Below are 17,505 nucleotides of genomic sequence, written 5' to 3'. Positions count from 1 at the left end.
GGGAAATACTCTGAGGTCCCGCTCTCAGTCCCCCTTCAGGGCTTAAGAGCCTCCCAGGCAGCAGGTGCTAGTGTGGACCGAGGGCGGGTCCCGAGCGCAGCAGGCCACCCCTGCACTCTGCCTGGGGAAAGCCTGTGCTCAGCAAGATGCTGTGGGGAGTTCCCCAGTGCTCACCAGAGACTTCAGTAAGCTGCCACCCGCAAGACTGGAGGAGCCCTAGGCTCACAGTGAGCAGGGATTTCCGGCTCTCCTCTGGGTGTACTAGGGTACCCCTCCCCCCAAGAGGAAGGAGAGCTGGGATGTGCTGAAGGATAAAGGTGAGGGCGGTTTGTGTGCTCCAGGGAGAGCCAGCAAGTGAGGGTAGCACATAGGCCTGCTAGGAACGCAATGACATCCTGGCTCACTTCACACAAGCCACTGATCTCCCGAGCAGGGCCAGTCTCCTCAATCAATCCGTGCTGACAGATGGTAGCGGAATCAGTGACCTAGAGGCAGAAGGCTCCATTTGTAATCCCGGAGCGGCCCAGGCGCCTGAGGAGGGCAAAGGAGTTTATAATAAAAGGAGTGACACGGGGGTTTCCACCAGCCATCTTTGAAGCCAGAGGAAGAGAGGAAGGATTAATTTTGGTTCTGGAATTGATACAGATTTAGTTCAATAACTATTTTGGGAGGGGACGGGGTTGGGGAAGGGTTGAGAACAACGGATGTATTCTCTTTTGCAGAACAAAAACCAGGATTCAGTCACTGTAGACAATTAGAGGTCAGAGAGGATGGGCGCAAGCTGGGTGTGGCAGTGCCCAGAGCTGTCCTCTCAGCCCTCAGGGGGCAGAGTGTAAGGACTGTGACCAGCTCAGGCTGCTTGGAGGACCTTGTCTCAGAAACAAAAGAAAACACAACAAAAAAGGTGTGAATGTTGAGCTCTTGCCACTGAGGCCTTGGACAAAGCGTCATCTCTCTGAGCCTTGGTCTGCTTGTGTGTCAGTGTGTCCACATGTGTGTGGTACTGTACTGAATTCCTTAGGCAGATCTCTTTATAGCATTGAAACACCTAGGAGTGAGGCAATGTCGCCCCCATTTTATAGCTGAAGAACAATATTCAGGCAAGTGAAATGACTTCCAAGGCCCCACAACACAAGGCTAGCTCCTGTCTGTTGGCTGTGATGGTCAAACATGTTCTTCCTCCAAAGAGGGGTGAAGAGGCCCAACTGGCACAGCCCTGAGACAGGGAAGTTTCCAGGTAGAAGGGAGCAAGGTAATGTTTGGGCAGGGTCTGAAAGGGTGAGGAGGGGGCTTTCAGGGTCAGCTGAGTATAGAAGACAGAAGCAGGGTCTAGACCCACAGCTAGTGTCTCCCAAGCTGAAAGTCAGCCCCAGAAGGAGAGAGGAAAGGAAGGAGCTATGAGGCTGGAGAGTCACAAAAGTGCTTCCTTTTACTTTAGGGATTCTCTCAAGAAACTGAGGGTGCCCCTAATACCCATCCTTAGGAAGCACCCCTACATTCTCTCATTTTTGTCCAGAAAATGGGTCTGCTGAGTGTCTCCCACCTTTCCCTCTGCAGCCAACCCTGAGAATGAAGCCCTGCAGTGCTCTCTTAAAACTCTTAGTACCTGAAAATTTGAAAATGGAGCTCACAGTTAGAAGACCAATGAGAACAGCCAAAGGGCAGGGCCTGGTGGCCTGTTCAGCTCTGCCTCAGGAGAGCTTCGCATCGCTTGGCATGCAGGCGGTGCTGGGAATCAAATCCCCAGGAATAGTCCTGACCTGCTGTGAGCCAGCCCTCATTCTGAGATGGGACAGAGGCCAGGAGAAATCACCGTCTTTCCCAAACCAGTCTTCTTGCCAGAGGCCCAAAACCCCCTCTGGTCCTGCCTGGGATCCCTCCCCGTGTTCGGAGGCAAGACGGAGCTTTGATGGTAGTGAAAGGTGAAAGAGCAAAGACAGGCCTGAGGGAGCTACAGACCTACAATATGTGGAAATCCTGGCCCCAGATCACACCTGGCTCCTGTCAGCCTCTACCTGATGCCTGAAGCACTTTTGCTGTCCGTTTATCTTTAAGCTAGGTTGTTTAGGGGAAGGGAGGAGGGAAACACACACTCCCCTAACTGCTTAGACAGATGCAGGTGTAATTTAGAATTGGCAATTGTATAGAGCTTTTCAGTGTCATCCAACTCCCGAGTCCAGTCTTACTTTACATACTAATGGGAAACTGAGGCCTAGGCGCCAACATCTACACAGCGGTGCTCCGACTTAGCGTTGTCTTAAAAAGTAACTGTAACATAAACGTTCAAGACCTTGGCTGGGCCGGGGCTAAAGCCCGCAACAGCAGCTCCCCAAGTCCTGGGCCCCGGGTCCTGCCAGCTAGGCCCTGCGACCTCTCAAGGCCACCACAGGCCGCTGGCACGGAAGCGCGTCTGTACCGCGGCCCGCGAGGGCGGTCGGCCGCTCCCTTCCCTGACGTTATTGTGGAGGAAGGGAACCGGCCCCGACGAGGCTTGAGGGGCGCATCCCGAAGCAGAGGCACCCCGCAAAGAGGCCGGCCTGGCCCGGCCCTGAGCCGCCCCGGGCCCGTGGGGCTCGGAGGGCGGGAGCTGCGCCCCCAGCCCTGCCTTCGCCTGCCCCAAGGCTGGCCGGGCGGCTTTAAAGCCTCCAGGGAACCGCAGGGCTCTAAGTTTGCCCCTAGGGGACAGATCAGAATTAGAGTATTCCCCCGCCCCGGCCTTTCCTCGGCCTCCTCCCCTAACTTCGTCTCTGGCCTCGGAGCCTCCGGGAGAGTCCAGAAGCCTCGGTGGGCGATGCCCGGCCACCAACTCCCCCGAAAAGTTGGCTGGCGGCCACCCGAGACAGCGGGCAGCCGATGGGCCAAGATGGCACTGGACTGGCGGCGGGCGGTGCCAGGGGCGGCCGAGGCCACCCGCGCGACCCCCGGCCGCGGGGAGGGGAGGAGAGGGGGTGATTCTGCGGCCCCCGCCCGGCGGGCGCGAGCCTCGCCGCCGCGGCCGCACGCGGGTGGGCACGCGCGCGCCGCCCCGCCCCGCCGCGCGCCCCGCCCCCCGCCCCGCCGCGCGCCCCGCCCCCCCGCCGCGCGCCCCGCCCCGCCCCGCCGCGCGCCCTCCGCCCGCCCGCGCGCCGCGGCCCGGAGCCTCCCCATTGGCCGCGCGCCGTCACCTGACGCTCTGTTATTTCCTGTGTGTTGGGAGAATGGAGAGAAAAAACCCCGAGCCGAGCCGCTTGCGGCCCCAACTAGGCGGCCGCGGCCTCCGCCAGGGGAGCTCGCCCTGAGGCGCGCCTGACCGGGGAGCGAGCGAGCGAGCGCGCGGGCCGGAGCGAGCCTCGGGGGGGCCGCGGCCCCGGCCCGCCCCGCCGCCGGCCCGGGCGTCCGAGCTGGAGGCGGCGGAGCCACCCCCACCCCCACCCCGCGCAGCGCCGCCCGTCGCCGCCGCCGCCCCCTCCCCTCCCGCCCCGGCCGAGGCCGAGGGACCGGGCGGGGGCCCCCACAGGTAACCGCCGCCCGGCCTCCGGAGGGGCCGCTGGAGGGGCCGGCGCTGGGCCGGAGGCAGCGGTCCTTACCCCGGACGGACCCGAGAGTGCCGACCCCCCCCTCCCCCGAGTCGGAGCCGGGCAGCTGAGGGGCCCGGCCGGGCTGGGGTGTGAGGGAGCCCGCGCCGGGCGCGGGGTGCGGGGGGCAAGGAGGCCCGGCCTGGAAGCCGGGCTCGGGGTGCGGAAGGAGGTACCTGCTCGTCGCGGCCTGGGGTGTGCAAAGGCGGCGGGTGCGAGTGAGCGGCGCCGGCTGCCCCGCTCCTTGGCAGCCCCGCCGGGACCCGCAGCGGCCGGCTCTCTGCCGCGGGCTGGAGGCGAGGCCGGAGGGGCGGGCGGGGAGGGGCCGCGCGGCGGGAGCGGCCCTGGGGCGACCGGGCGCCGGAGCGCGCTCGGCCGCGAGAGGAGGGCCGGGGCCCATTGATTGCCCTGGGAACACCTGAGGCCATGTGGACGCGTCCGCCGGTGGCGCAGCGCCGGCACTCGCCGGCGAGGCGCGGGCTCGGGGCGCAGGACACGCTTCCTGTGTGTCGGGGGGGGGGGGGCTCCCCACCCCCGCTGCGGTGCCCAGGGCGCGGCGTCCGATCCCGCCGACTCGCTGCGTACCTCCCGGGGTTCCCAGGACTTCTTGCAGTTGAAAAGTGATGGTGGTGGAGGAAGGACAGTCGCGGAGGGAGGTGGAAAGTGTTGTGTGCGCCGGGATGGAAGTGGAATTGAGTGAGTTGCGGGTGGGGACGGTGCCCCGAGCGGCGGCCCTCTCCGCTTTGTGGGCAAGGGATACCACCAGCACGCCGGCGGGTTTAGTTCGAACTGCGCGTTAGTTTGCCTTTAGGCGATAGATCAGAATTAGGATTTGACCCTTTCTCCTGCCCCCCCCCCCCCCAGCAAGATTAGATGACTGGTAAATGCAGTAAAATGGATGGAATTTTTTAGCTATTATCTAACAGGCTGATCTTTGGTTGATAATTGGACCCTGATGTTAACAGCCTCAGTGAAGAGTGAAAAGATTTAAAATAAAATAAAACATCTCATATGGGGAAACTTCGGGGGGGAAAAATTCCGGCCTGGAAAACTAGGAAATTTCCAGCTTTGCTAACAGGAACCGTAGCCCTGGGCAAGCTACCTACCCTTTTAGTACCCCAGTTTCATCTTCTGTCAGAACCCTCAGGTCAAACATGACAGTACTGTAGGATTGTTTAGTTCTTCTCTTCCTTCTGTTTTGTGCTCTTCTTTGACCATAGACCCTTTTCTGAGAAATGCAAGCTGTAAGTAACCTTTACTGGCTTTGAAAAACAGTCTGTGCCCCCATTAGTTCCCAGCCTCTCCCAGAGCAGAATATTTGGTTAGGTGGGCGTTCGTTGAATCCCAGGTGCTGTTTTGTGCTTCAAAACAGAAAGCATGCAATATTACATTCTAGCTTATGTTGGGTGTACCTTATACAGTCTTTCTTTGTGAAAGAGTTTCAGAGAGTGGCTACTTGGAAATGTGGATAATGCATGATTGGGTCTGTGTATGTTGAAAGATCCGTTCTGTACCAGGGGTTGTGGAGGAATCTTATTTAAAGTTTCTTCAGTATGCATCTGGCTAACTTTTGAAAATTCCAGCCTCAGTATTCTTAGAATAGGGGTTAAGTGGAATTCTACAGTATCCTCTGTGAAGTAGTAGGCTAGTGGAATTAACTGTCACCTCAGGGTGCACTAATTGTTTGCATCCCCGATTTATTCCTTAATGGTAGCAGGATGCCTCCTGGCAGATGCTGAAGAACCCCAATTAGTTTCACTGGTTTTATGGTGTGAGAGGGCCTTAGGCCATGCTTTTGACTGGTAAGTACCTCTAGACCAATCTCAGGATTTGGGCTTGTTTGTTGTAACTTTTTAGTACTGTGGTACTGGAGGAACATGTGCCTGATGCTGTGTACTATCTCTTAGATCATTTCTGTTGCATCTGCACAGTCTTAAAAGAGTCTCAGCATGGAAGGGGGCTGTGCTCACAATGTTGACTTTAGAGCTGGGTTAGTAGGGTTTTTTTTGTTTGTTTGGTATGTTAACGTAAGATCTTTCACATAATAAGCATTTTTATGTGGCCACATAGATGAATTATTGGGGATTTTCAAAAATAAGCAGTTACTCTGTTAGGATTTGAATTATAAACTTGTGTTCAGTGTGGAATTGAACAAATGTTGTTACTTAAATTGGAGTACTTGCCACACTCACATGTCTATTATATTTGTTTTATAAATTAAGAAGCTTGTTCTTTTGAGCTTTTGTATGTAAATATATGTGTGTTTTTATAAGAAGGTTGCTAGATTGGTAAGATATTAGGAGACTTCAATATACTTCCATTACGTAAGATGGAATGATTATATCTGTTTTGTCTGTGTGTAAGTGTGTGTGTGTTGGTCCTGGGACTTGAACTCAGGGCCTGGTCACTGATTTGCTTTTTGCTCAGTTAGTGCTCTATTACTTGAGCCACAGCTCCACCTCTGGCTTTTATTTACAGTTTATTGGACCAAAAAAAAAATTTTTTTTTTTTCTCACGGACTTTCCTGCCCAGGCTGGCTTCAAAACACAATCCTCAGATCTCAGCCTCCTCAGTAGCTAGGATTACAAGCCTGAGCCATTGGTGCCCAGTTTACTCTGTGTTATACTCTGTCCACAATTTTCTAAGTTTTCTTTTTTTTTTTTTTTCCCGGTTGTGGAGCCTGAACTCTGGGCCTGGGTGTCCCTGAGTTCTTCAGCTCAAGGTTAGTGCTCTGCCACAAAGCCACTTCCAGCTTTTTCTGCTATGTGGTACTGAGGAATTGAACCCAGGGCCTTATGCATGCAAGGCAAGCACTCTACCACTGAGCCACCTTCCCAGCCTCTAAGTTTTCTTAAACTGTCCATCCCATAGACCTGAGAGGTATATCATCTGTGTGTGTGTGTGTGTGTGTGTGTGTGTGTGTGTGTGTGCACACGCGCGCGCGCGCGCGTGCGCACATAGGCCTGTCCTGGGACTTGAACTCAGTGTATGAGTGCTGTCCCTGAGCTTTTTCACTCTAGGCTAGTGTCCTATCACTTTGAGCCACAGCACCACTTCCGGTTTTCTGGTGGTTAATTGGAGATAAGAAGCTCACAGACTTTCCTTCCCAGAATGACTTTGAACTGCAATCCTCAGATCTCATACCTTCTGAGTAGCTACATCTGCCTGATTATTGTTTCAAATTGAGGGTCCTAAGTAACAGAATGGAAAGAGCCGAAAGAAAGCAAGAGGCTCTGGCAAGGGATGACACAGTGTGGGTCACAAAGCCTCTGTTAACCATAACTAGGAGGGTTTATCTCAGTCTTTCTTGGCCAGCCAGCTGGTGTCCAGTATGCCTTCTGCCTTTGTCTCCATACTCCCAGAGAATTTTAGAGTCAGAAGAAACCTAAGAAATCATCTAGTCTAATCCTTTGGCTTTAAAAGCTCAGGAAACACCAAAAAGGTGGTGACTTTACCAAAGTCGTGCAGTGTTAGGCTGACAGGCTTAAGGGCAAGACCCCATTTTTTTTTTTTTTTTTTTGCCAGCTAGGACTATTTTTTTTTTGGAGGGGGGGGGTCCGGTTGTGGGGCCTGAACTCTGGGCCTGGGTGCTGTACCTCAGCTCTTCAGCTCAAGGCTAGCGCTCTACCACTTGAGCCACAGTGCCACTTTCGGCTTTTTTTTTTTTTTTTTTTTTGCTTATGTGGTGCTGAGGAATTGAACCCAGGGCCTCATGCATGCAAGGCAAGCACTCTGCCATTGAGCCACCTTCCCAGCCCAGCTAGGACTATTTTTTCTACTGCACCCCATGCTCTTTCTAGACTCCAATGACTAGAGCATTTGAAATTTGACAGTGGCTCCTAAGAAGAAAAGGAAAGAAGTTTCTAGGCTCTGATGTACTGGGAATATAAAAATCCCATGTAGCTGGGTGCTGGTGGCTCAGGCCTGTAATCCCAGCTACTCAGGAGGCTGAGATCTGAGGATCGGGGTTCAAAGCCAGCAGGAAAGTCCATGAGACTCCTATCTCCAATAAACCACCAGAAAACCGTAAGTGGTGCTGTGGCTTACGTGGTAGAGCTGTAGTCTTGAGCTAAAGAGCTGAGGGACAACACCCAGGTCCAGAGTTCAAGCCCCATGACCAACCCTTCCACTCCCCTCCAAAAAATCCCATGTAGTTCCAATCTTGAGAAGTGAAGGGCATGACAGCAAGCCAATGAAAATGTGTCACCACTGCTACTTTTCACAAAGGCGTGAGGTTGCCTTCCTAGGCCCACTGGCTTCTCATCCTGATAGTGTCTTGGTCTACAGTGGGTGACATGGGAAGTCTTCCATCATGTCAGAAATAGCTGTTCTGGTAGAGTAAGGACAACTTTAATTCAAGAAGGCACCAGGCTCTAGGTACTGGTAACTCCTGCCTATAACCCTAGCTGTTTCAGGGGGCTGAGATATAAGAATTGCAGCTCTAAAACAGCCCAGACAAGAAAGTTCATAAGATTCTTTTTTTTTTTTTTTGGTCTGGTCGTGGGGCCTGAACTCTGGGCCTGGGCACTGTCCCTCAGCTCTTCAGCTCAAGGCTAGCGCTCTACCACTTGAGCCACAGCACCACTTCCGGCTTTTTTCTTTTTGCTTATGTGGTGCTGAGGAATCGAATCCAGGGCCTCAGACATGCAAGGCAAGCGCTCTACCACTGAGCCACCTTCCCAGCCCCCCATAAGATTCTTATCTCCAGTTACCACCAAAAAGCTGGAAGTGGAGCCATGACTCAAGTAATAGAGCACTATCCTTGAGTAAAAAAAGCTTAGGACAGTATCCAGGCCCCAAGTTCAAGCCCATGATCGGCATGCGCACACGCATGCATTAACACGCATACACACACATACACATAAAACAGTTAAGGTCCCAGCAGTCTTAGGTTCTGTCTCTGCCCCTCAGCTTCAGAGAGGCCTTGGCTTCATCTCTGATGGGTAAGGCTACGAGGACTAGACATGCTCTGGGAGCCTGGAAAGTGTCAGCTGTGCCTGAGGAGAGCAGGGCACTTCCCTAGGCATTTCCCTGACTCAGTATGTGGCAGCAGATTACCTGGGGGCAGATTCTGTATCCTTTTGGCTGTCATGTGGGAGCACCAGTCTGAAGGAAGACTTACGTTCATTCTTAATCAGTGGCTTTGGGTGTGTTGCTAGAGCCTTAGTCTCAGTAGGGAAGTGGAGAACTTCTTCCTCTGGGCTGTTGAGTAAAGGAATTAAAATAGGGAAGTATGTACTGGAGGGCACTGCCTGCCGATGGCATTCAATGAATGGTAACTGCATTCACACACATTCCATATTATGCTGATCCTTAGCAGGCCCGTTTCCTGCCAGTCCTATAGCCTTAAATACCTGTCCAGGAAGAGAGGGCAGCTAAACAAGGGTATCAAATGTGCTGTGACAGGGAGAGTGAGTACAAGGTGCTTTACCAGGTATGGAAGGTCATTGGATGCTTCTTAGAGGAGGACCACATGCTTCCTCATCAACTCCCACATCTGTTCCTTCTGCTCAATTCTTGAGATTCTTTTTTCCCTTGTACTCTGTCCTTGTGTGATGTCAGGTGGTTCCAAGCTTTCATGGTTGTCCATAAGCTAATGATGTACACATCTCCAAGTGGTACACATTGCTCAGTTCATCCAGCTCTAGATAATAGCTGCTCAGAGTTCTCACCAGTATCTTGAATTTTGTAAGTCCAAAACTGAACAGTTTTTTGTGGTGCTGGGGGGAATCAAACTCAGGGCTTTGCACATGTAAGGCAAACATTCACCCCCAAACTAGACAATAGGCGCCTTATACAAACTCATCTTCATTGTCCCTTCTCCTTAAGCAGCCCTACCAACCAGCCATGAACAGAAAAGTCTGAGTGAGAATGTGAGGCATGAGTTCAAGCCTTGGTACCACCCTTCCCCAAGGAAAGAGAGAAAGAAGGGGGCGGGGTGGAGGGAGAAAGAGTAGGAGATAAGAATTAGTGAAGTTGTATTTAATTTTTTTGTGTGTGTGTGTGTATGCTGGTACTAAGGCTTGAACTCAGAGCCTAGGTGCTATACCTTAGTCTTTATAACTTAAGGCTGGCACTGTACCACTTGAATCATAGCTCTACTTCCAGTTTTTTGGTGGACAATTAGAGATAGGAGTCTCACAGATTTTCCTGCTCTGGCTGGCGTTGAACTGTGATCCTCAGATCTCAGCCTCCTTCGTAGCTAGTATTAATGCCTGATGAAACCTACTTATTTATAGAAGAGTATTTAATGAAAACTCATAAAAGATATATGTATATATGTCTCTGTTCAATTAAAATTTTATAAATCTCAAAGTGGTGCCCTCCACCACTCTGCCTTGTTTTTATTCATAGCTTTTGTCTTATTTCTGTTTGCCTATCTCCTCCCTCTAGAGCTAAGCTAAGATTTGTTTACTGCTGCCTACCTAGACCTAAGTAAGTGAGGTTGCTGAAGAGGGTGATGGGATGAGAGTTCTTGAATTTGGTAAGGGCAGAGGAGCCAAGGAGTCCAGACTTCTGGCATGAGATTCTTAAGTGGTAGGGGTGCCACTCCTTGAATTAGAAAATAGTGGGTAAAAGAAGATTGGGGTGAGGTAAGAAATGAATTTAGATTAGAACATAAATCTGAGGTGCTGGTAAGGCATCGTGTTTGGTTACATATCTGACATTTAGGAGAAGCGTTGGGGCTGTAGGCTAAGATTTGGTGGTTCATGTGTATGTAGTAATTCTACCTGTGAGTAGATGAGATCATACTCATAGAATCTCATGTGTAGAGAAGTGTGCCTTTTGTGTCTCAGATGAATGACATGTCAGTTGGGTGGGGAAGGCATCTTCTGAGGAATAGTGGGAACTAAAGCCACATAGATGGAGATAGTAAGATTTAACTGCTGGCAGCTCAAAGTAGCCCCAGGGAGAATTTGGGATCCAAAGTCTACTCTTAAATATGCGAGCCTGTGTAAATCCTGATGGGTAGGAGGCAGATGGGAGTTACAAGAAAGCGGGCGTTGCATTGAAGACCCCTGGGAGTGCACCCTACAATGTGAGCCGCCCTGCTGACTGGCTGTGTGTGGGCAGGAAGTAAGGACTGCTGTTGTGTATGTACTGTGGAGGTCTTCTGCTGAGGGAGAAGAGGAAAAGGGACAGTTGGAAATTTAAAGAAAGTAGAGAAACTTTGAAGAAACTACTGTGGCTGTAGCTAGAAATGACCAGAAAGACAGGAGGAAAGTAAGAAGTGGTTAAAAAAGAACTTTCTACTTCCTAGGATTTTAGAGAAACTCTTCACTTTTACAGTTTGTTGTCTGTTTTTGAATTTTGGTGATTTGTGCTCAGCTTTTCCTGCTTGTCTCTGGCAGTTCCATTTGTTCCCCCATACACCTGCTATTCCAATTATTAGGCCAGTGATGTTTAAATTATTCACAGCCCTTGTTTTATTTAACAAATACTTTTATAGTACTCACTGCACAGGTAGGTACCATATGTTAAGTGTTATGTTGAAACAGAGTTATATAGGAAGCACTCTTATATTTTGGGGGGCACAGGCAGGGTGGTTGAGGTGGAAGTGGAGATATCTCCTAAACTCCAAGCCAGAATAACTGCTGACTTCTCTTTATTATCTCTTGGGTATATACATAAGTGTTTTGCTGAAGCTGGGCACTGGTGGCTCATGCCTGTAATTCTTGCTACCCAGGAGAGTATGAGGATTGCAGTTAAAAGCCAGCCTGAACAGGAAACTCCATGGGACTCCTACCTCCAATTAACCAGTAAAAATATCTGAAGCAGAGATGTGACTCAAGTGGTAGAGTGCTAGCCTTGAGTGAAAAAACTAAGGAATTGTGCCCAGGACCTGAGGTCTGACATACATGTGCACACAGAGTTTTGCTGAAAAAAAAAATCTATAAAATATTTTCAAAGACCCTATCACAGGGCTGGGAAGGGGGCTCAGTGGTAGAGTGCTTGCCTAGCATGCATGAAGCCCTGAGTTCAATTCCTCAGCACCACATACACAGAAAAGGTTGAAAGTGGCTCTGTGGCTCAGGTGGTAGAGTGCTAGCCTTGAGCAAAAGAAGCTCAGGGACAGTACCTTCTCCCCCTCCCCTCCCCGCCCCCTCCAAAAGACCATATCACTAAGTTGTAAAGTACTGCTCATGCATGTTTTGTTTTTATTAAAGCTCCAGCATCTGGTCGGTGCACTGAGAGTGAAAGTACACATTTATCTGTGAGCCTCCGCTCTGGAATTCCTGGCCTTCCATCTCTGTCTTTAACCACATATTAAGGTTAATGTAAGCCATAGGTTACAGTTAATATAGAATGTGTCATTTTTGCCACATTTGTGTTTTTATATAGTCACTATGCCTTATTAAACTTTTCTCCAATATTGGATTGTACTTGCTAGGCAAGTATGATATTCTACCATCGAATACTTTCTACCACCCTAGTACTTTCTGTTTTAGTTATTTTTTAATTAGTTTTTCCAGAGAGCGGTCCTTGTTTATACCCCAGTACAGCCTTGTACCGTAATTTCTCCCTTCTGCCCTGCATAGTTGGGATGACAAGTATGCACTACCTCACCAAGCATAGTTGTTGATGAGATAGGATCTTTTTAACTTTTGCATGAGCTGGCTTTGAACTTTGGTTTCCCCTAATAGCTGAGATTATACACACCACCATACTCAACTACACAATTTTGTCTTTATGCCTCTTCACATAGTAATTATTATTAAAATAATGTTGTAGATCTGGGTGCTAGTGGTTCACGCCTGTAATCCTAGCTATTCAGGGCACTGCGCTCTGAGGATTCTAAATGGAAGGCAGCCTGGGCAGACAAGAGTTGAGAGAGATTCTTATCTCTACTTACCTAGCAAGTGGGAGTATAGCTCAAGTGGTAGAGTACCAGCCTTGAAGGGTGGGGAAGCTAAGCAAGAGTGTAAGACTCTGAGTTCAAGCCCCATTACTTGCACACAAAAAAGTAATGTCGTAGGAGTTGGAGAAATGGCTCAGTTGGTGGAGAGCACTAGCCATTGAGCGAAAGCGTCAGCTACTGAGTTTGAGTCCTAATTTTGGACCAAAAAAGAAAGTAATGCAGTAAATTTACAGTATTTCCTAAAGTAACCAAAATTATGAATGGGAAAAAATTCTTGAAAGACTTGAATTAATTTAGCTTGATAAAGTACTGTAAGCAATGAATGGATAGGAGTATTGAGCTTAGGATATGTTTAAAGAGCAATGGTATCTGTTCCTCAGCTGTTGAAAACAACAGCAGAAGCAGTCAGAAGGAATATTAATGCTTTAGAAGAAGAAATTGGAGAACTCCCTGCCCTGTGAGGAAAGCTTAGAATTCCTTCTACAGTTTTAGAACAATTGTACAGACTAACTTAAGTACAATAACTCATGCTTGATGGAAGAGATACCTCTGGCCTCCAGATTCCAGCAACTCCTGTAAGTTGAACATGCACAATCAGTGAAAATGAATCTAAACAGATTTACAGATACCTGCACATTAGTGAGCAAACATAATGAAAAAGCACACATTCCATTGAATTTAATGCTTCTGATTTTTTTTGGTTATTTCCTAGTAGATATGTGAGTTTAAGCACAGTAAGTGGATTGGGGGGGTGCAACTCAGTGGTAGAGTGCTTATTTAGCACACACAAGGTCCCTGAGTTCTATGCTCAGCACTACAAAAACATGATGAAACAAAATAAAATCATAGTGTTTTCATCTTTTGGTTAAAGAACAGATTTGAGTTGAAATGAAGGGTAGTGCTGCCTTCATCTTTATTAAGTGATTAATTTTTTTAATTAAAAAAATCAGCTTTGAGCTGGGCACTGGTGGCTCACGCCTGTAATCCTAGCTACTTAGGAGGCTGAGATCTGAGGATCACGGTTCAAAGCCAGCCCAGGCAGAAAAGTCCGTGAGACTTATCTCCAGTAAACCACTAGAAAACTGGAAGTGGCGCTGTGGCTCAAGCATAGAGCATTCATCGTGAGCTGAAGAACTGAGGGATAGTACCCAGGCCCAGAGTTCAAGCCTCATGACCAGAAAAAAAAAAAAAAATTAGCTTTGCTATATTAGCTAATACTTGTGCTGCAAGTTGGCTTTCCCAAAAGACACATCAGAGAACAACGCATTTCAGCCAAGAGTGCGAAGTAGATACCATGTTAGGCATAAGAGATACAAAAATAAAGCCGGGCACCGGTGGCTCACACCTGTAATCCTAGCTACTCAGGAAGCTTGGATCTGAGGATTGCTGTTCAGAGCCAGCCCGGGCAGGAAGGTCCTGAGACTCTTATCTCCAATAAACCACTCAGAAAACCAGAAGTGGCGTTGTGGCTCTAATGGTAGAGTGCTCGCCTTCAGCTGAAGAGCTAAGGGACAGCGCCCAGGCCCAGAGTTCAAGTCCCACGACTGACCAAAAAAAGAAATGCAAAAATATTTCTTTCATTTCCCTAGAGTTCAGTGTTCAGAATCAGACATGAACAATCAACATTTATAAACTTTTTAGAAAAGCATATCTCTAATAGCAGTGTAGCAGAGAGCTGGAAAAAAAGTAAGGAAGAAACTATTTCTTTTGTGTGTGTGTGTGTGTGTGTGTGTGTGTGTGTGTGTGAAAACTCAGGAATTGGTACTGTCCTTTAGCATTCTTTTTAGATAGGAGAGTCAGTGAGACTCTTCGCCCCAATATATCAGGAAAAGTCAAAAGTAGATATGTCGCTCAAATGGTAGAGTGCCTGCCTTGCGCATTAAAAGCTAAGGGATAGCACTGAGTCCCTGAATTCAAGCCCAAGTACCAGCATAATAATAAATAGCCTGCAGAGGAGGCTCTAGTAGGATGGGTAGTGGAGAGTCTAGTGGGAGAAGGGGGAAGCAGCATTCAAAGATAGGTCCTTCAAGAACCAAGGCTCAAAAGTATGTGGGTTCTTGGGGTAGGGCCTAAAGATGATAGGAATGGGGGAGAGGAATCAGGGGAGTGTGGCCTTTGCAGCCCCAAAGGGAGGTGAGAATAGCTTAGTATTGGTTTTCATAAATGGGAGATGGTTTGGGGAATACAGACAGGGTGTATTGTAGAGAAAATTGTTCTGAGGGCTGGGAAGGTGGCTCAGTGGTAGAATGCTTGCCTTGCATGCATGAGACCCTAGGTTCGATTCCTCAGCACCACATAAGCAGAAAAAGCCAGAAATGGTGCTGTGGCTCAAGTGGTAGAGCACTAGCCTTGAGCTGAAAAAGCTGAGGGACAGCTCCCAGGCCCAGAGTTCAGGCCCCACGACCGGCACAAAAAGAGAGAGAGAGAGAGAGAAAATTGTTCTGTGAAGAGGGCTGGTGGTAGAGAGGAAATGTGAAGGCTGGAGGTATTCAATTTCTTCTGTTCTGGTAGGAACCCATATCCAAAGCCCTAGTTTATCTAAGAAGAGCGTGTAATGTAGCAACTGACTTGAAAACATTTTTTGCATCAACCTGGTTTGTTATCAGAACCAATAGGCAAGGATTTTTCAGTTACCAAAAGGTTATATGATAACATTAATTTTCTGTAAAAAATTCTAAGTGCTAGACATTATCCTAAATACTTGGTGACTACTAATTCACATAACTCTTAGGAGACTGGCACGTTGCTTACTATACTCTAGAGTCAGGTTAATTCAGTTCTTAGAAATTAGGATGCAATGTTATCTCTACTCAGAGAAGCACACTGAAGCGTGGAGAAGAGGTTGAGTGAATTGATCAGGGTTACCTAGCTAGTAAGCAACAGCACTAGTATTTGGAAAATAGGCACCCTAACTCTGAACTCTTCCCTTAACTTAATCGAGATATTGTTTAATTTGAATGAGCTGGAAGATAACTTGCAGACTAAGTTTGTAGCTTCCTTGAATGAGAAGAGTTGGTTTTTGGATTGTAGAAAAAGTTGAGAATAGTTATCCCTAGGAGACAGTATCAGCTGTGGGACAATCAAGGACCTGTCCATCCTCATTATACCACCAGCATCTAGAATATGCTTGGTACACAAGTGTTCAGCAAATGTATTTTGAATGAATCAAGTAAAGATTTGCTGTTAGGGCTTGAAGGAGCATGCCGTGGAAACGACAAATATTCTTTTTTTTTTTTTTTTGACTTGAAATCCTTTCTGAATCATGAATTCCATGAGTCGATTGCTTGCTTAATTTTACTGAATTTATTTGGCTCAAAGAGTATGCTCTGGTATATGATCGTAGACCTCAAACTCTACAACAGAACTATTGTGATAAAAACAGCTTGGTTCTGGCACAAAAACATGCCCAAAGATCAAAGGAACAAACTAGAAGACCTAGAAATAAAGATGTACAGGGCTGGGAAGGTGGCTCAGTGGTAGAGCGCTTGCCTTGCATGCATGAGGCCCTGGGTTCGATTCCTTAGCACCACATAAGCAAAAAGAAAAAAGCAGGAAGTGGCACTGTGGCTCAAGTGGTAGAGCGCTAGCCTTGAGCTGAAGAGCTGAGGGACAGCGCCCAGGCCCAGAGTTCAAGCCCCACGACCGGACCCTCCCCAAAAAAACAAAAGAAATAAAGATGTACAATTAGAGTTACCTGATATTTCACAAGGGAGACAAAAGCATACAGTGGAAAAAAGAGAGCCTCTTCAATAATTGGTGTTGGGAAAACTCTGGACATCCATATGTAGTAAACTAAAATTGGGTCCTTGTTTGTTACCATGCACCAATTTTAACTCAAAGCGGATCGAAGACCTCAACCTCAGATGGGCAAGTTTGAAACTACTGCGAAAAAAAGTAGGGGAAACATATGTAGGAACCAGGCATATGTAGGAAATTTTTTAAAAGAATCCCAGGAGCACAGCACATGGACTTGACAAATGGGATTACATCAAAACAAAAAGTTTCTGCACAACAAAGGACATAGTTACTAAACTAGAAAGACAGCCAACAGACTGGAGAAGATCTTTTCTAGCAGTTCATCCGACAGAGGCCTAATATCCAAAGTATACAAGGAACTCAAAAAATTAACATTCCCCCAGCTAATAAATCAATCAATAAATGGACAAAGGAGCTTAAGAGAGACTTCTCAGAAGATGTAAGAATGACAAATAGACACAGGAGGGAAAGCTCAACATCCCTGGCTATAAATGAAATGCAAATCAAAACAACTTTGAGATTTCATCTGATGCCAGTTAGATTGGCCAGTATCAAGAATTCAAACAACACATGCTGGTGGGGATGTGGGGAAAAGGGAACTCTATTGCACCTTGGTGGGAATGTAAACTAGTTCAACCACTCGGAGTGTTCCTCAAAAAACAAAACATAGGATGAAACATACCCATTTTGAGTTTCTACCCAGAACATTACAAGTCAGGATACAGTAGAGACACTTGTGCATCCATGTTCCTTGCTGCCCTAATACAGTATTCAAGCTATGGAAACATAGGTGAGTGGATCGATTAAATGTGGTGTATATTATACACAGTGGAATCTTATTCATCTATTACAGAGAATAATTATGACATTTGCAGGGAAATGGATGGGCCTAGAACAAATCATGTTAAAGGGAGGCAAGCCAAGCTCAGAGTGACAAACAGCACATGTTTTCTTTCATGTGGAAGCTAGAACATGATAACCTATACAGAACTCTAGGTATTCACACACACTGTCAGACTTGAACTCAGGGCCTGGGCACTGTCCCCGAGCTTCTTTTGCCCAAGGCTAGCACTCTACCACTTGCCACAGCGCCGCTTCCAGCTTTTCTGTTTATGTGTGGTATTAAGGAATTGAATCCAGGGCTTCACGCATGATAGGCAAGCAGTCTACCACTAAGCCACATTCCCAGCTCTAAAATAGCTTTTAGAACTGTCTTACATGTAAAAGATGTGGATGAAGTTGGTTTCTGTTTTTGTTTTTGCTTTTTTTTTTTTTTTTAAATGGTTCTGGGGTTTGAATTCAGGGTCTCATGCTTTTGCTAGGCAAGTGCTCTAC

General features: G+C 48.1%; 1 protein-coding gene across 4 annotated transcripts in view; it reads left to right on the top strand.

Moving 5' to 3' along the window:
* The window catches only part of Tcf20 (transcription factor 20), a 177,665-nt gene that overhangs the window by 79,881 nt on the left and 80,279 nt on the right, over positions 1 to 17,505 (top strand). The window contains exon 1 of one of the 4 annotated variants that reach the window (XM_042697942.1): positions 3,452 to 3,496. The exons of the other annotated variants lie outside the window; for them this stretch is intronic. The gene's annotated coding sequence lies outside the window, so the exon portion shown is untranslated. Of the gene's footprint in view, positions 1 to 3,451; positions 3,497 to 17,505 lie in introns of those variants that run through there. 4 annotated transcript variants of the gene reach the window in all.

Source organism: Dipodomys spectabilis, unplaced genomic scaffold (assembly GCF_019054845.1).
Source record: "Dipodomys spectabilis isolate Male_0828 unplaced genomic scaffold, ASM1905484v1 ptg000230l, whole genome shotgun sequence".
Taxonomy (NCBI): Eukaryota; Metazoa; Chordata; class Mammalia; order Rodentia; family Heteromyidae; genus Dipodomys; species Dipodomys spectabilis.
Note: the sequence above shows the minus strand (reverse complement) of the source record. Positions and strands in the feature narration are given on the sequence as shown.